Source organism: Apis dorsata, unplaced genomic scaffold (genome assembly GCF_000469605.1).
Source record: "Apis dorsata unplaced genomic scaffold, Apis dorsata 1.3 scaffold_197, whole genome shotgun sequence".
Classification (NCBI taxonomy): Eukaryota; Metazoa; Arthropoda; class Insecta; order Hymenoptera; family Apidae; genus Apis; species Apis dorsata.
The window spans coordinates 536,333-537,300 of NW_006263481.1; the positions used below are offsets into that span (position 1 = coordinate 536,333).

Below are 968 nucleotides of genomic sequence, written 5' to 3' on the forward strand. Positions count from 1 at the left end.
TTCGACAGGCCATTACTCGATGATCGCGCCTGTTCGCGCGGATATTTCCCTGCGCCCGTTCGTTTCACGCTGCCGATTTAATTGTTGCAATTGAAAGTTCATAGGTTGCTCATTAAGTCGCTCGTTAAAGTTCGTTTGAATCCGGGTGGAAGACTGGCCGAACGAAGGGCCATCCAATCAGGGCTGCGCCTTAGAAGTCGAATCGTTACGTTAATTTCTTTTGTCTAGGAGGCAGGGGGGAGATCGATGAGATCGGTGCTTCCGCTTAATGAAGATGACGGTTGTAGCTCGCGTTGTGTAACCTCTTTTTTTTTATTGCAATTGTAAATTGCGAACTGTTTTTTTTTGTTGTTGTTGCAATTTTTGCTAAAAATGTTACGCTCGATTTGATGTAGATTTCTTCAATTTTTCAATATAAAAGACTCTGGATGTATTTAATTTAATAATTTTTTTATAATAGTTCATCATTTATTAAAATCGCTAACTTCTTTATAAATTTTGATATCGATCAGTTATCGATTAAAAAAAATAGTATCGATTATTAATCGTTCCAAAATTCCCGATTTCAATAAACAATCAATCAAAAGTAGCATGGAAAATTTAAAAAGACGAAGCCGACAAGGAGAACTAATATTCCATGACGGACAAAATCAATCACCGCGACGGTAATACTTTTCCCTGTTCCCACCCTGAAAATCCGCAGTCCCTTCGATAAATTACCAATTCCCACCCCCAATACGTTCCTCTATAACTCCCATCAAACACCGTTCCTTCCCCCCAAACACTCGTGGCCCGTGATACCGGCCACCTACGTCCGCGAAACTTTTCCCCAGGCCGGCGCAAGCCTCTCGATCAAGGCATTAAACATCAATTATATCATCACTCACTTCCATACTGTTGCGCCAAGAGGGAGGCGAAGACCTGGCCCGGGCTGCGAGCGCCTCTACCGGCGGATGAAACAGACGCGG

The 968-nt window shown here is 42.8% G+C and overlaps 2 protein-coding genes across 6 annotated transcripts in view; both read right to left on the bottom strand.

The window, feature by feature from the left end:
* LOC102681021 (teneurin-a) overlaps positions 1–962 on the bottom strand; it is a 401,303-nt gene extending 400,341 nt beyond the window's left edge. For all 5 annotated transcript variants that reach the window (XM_006614782.2, XM_031510006.1, XM_006614781.2 and 2 more), the window contains exon 1: positions 888–962. The gene's annotated coding sequence lies outside the window, so the exon portion shown is untranslated. The remainder of the gene's footprint in view (positions 1–887) is intronic.
* The window catches only part of LOC102671167, a 77,480-nt gene that overhangs the window by 12,336 nt on the left and 64,176 nt on the right, over positions 1–968 (bottom strand). The window lies entirely within an intron of this gene.